Raw genomic sequence first — 978 nt, 5'->3', positions numbered from 1 at the left:
TTTACTTTTTGTTTTTATTTTTCACATCTTTCAATATATTTATCTCTTCCCTTTTCTCCAAGAAATTGAAATATATTTTATATGTTCATAGGTGCGGGCATGGCTCTGTGGTTAGAAGCTTCCCAACTACATGGTTCTGGGTTCAGTTCCACTGCATGGCCCTGTAGGCAAGTGTCTTCTACTACAACCTCAGGCTGACCAAAGCCTGGAGTGGATTTGGTAGATGGAAACTGAAAGAAGCCTGTCGTATATATGTATATATTTATTTATGTATGTATGTATGTCTATGTTTGCCCCCCACCATCACTTGACAACCAATGTTGGTGTGTTTATGTCCCTGTAACTTAGCAGTTCAGCAAAAGAGACCGATAGAACAAGTACTAGGCTTACAAAGAATAAGTCCAGGGGTTGAGTTCTTCAACTAAAACCCTTCAAGACTGTACTCCAGCATGGCCGCAGTCAAATGACTGAAACATGGAAAAGGAAAAAAGAACAGGTGCAACTAGAATATTACAATTGGAATCTCTATTAGTTTATGTTCTTTTACTAGTTTCCGCCGTGGGACTGCTGCCATGCCTGAGGTACTGACTTGAAGAACTTAGTTAAACAAGTTGACCCCAGTATTTTATTTCTTTTTTTATTTTGTCAGTCTCTTCTGGACTGTTAAATTACAGGCATGTAAACAAACCAACACCACTTGTCAAGTGGTGATTAAGAACAAACAATTACATCTATCTATTATTTACATTTGACAGATATTTGTCTTCATCTTGTTTGTTGTTAACACATCGTTTCGGCTGATATGCCCTCCAGCCTTCTTCAGGTGTCTTGGGGAAATTTCGAACCTGGGTTCTCATTCCTAAGGTATTTTTCGATGTTATTATAATTAGTGTTCAGGTCACTGCTTGGAATCGAACTCGGAATCTTGGGGTTAGTAGCCCACGCTCTTAACCACTAAGCTATATGCCCGTAGGCATA

Source organism: Octopus bimaculoides, chromosome 4, assembly GCF_046866305.1.
Source record: "Octopus bimaculoides isolate indiv1 chromosome 4, ASM4686630v1, whole genome shotgun sequence".
Lineage (NCBI taxonomy): Eukaryota > Metazoa > Mollusca > Cephalopoda > Octopoda > Octopodidae > Octopus > Octopus bimaculoides.
This window is presented reverse-complemented; position numbering follows the sequence as displayed.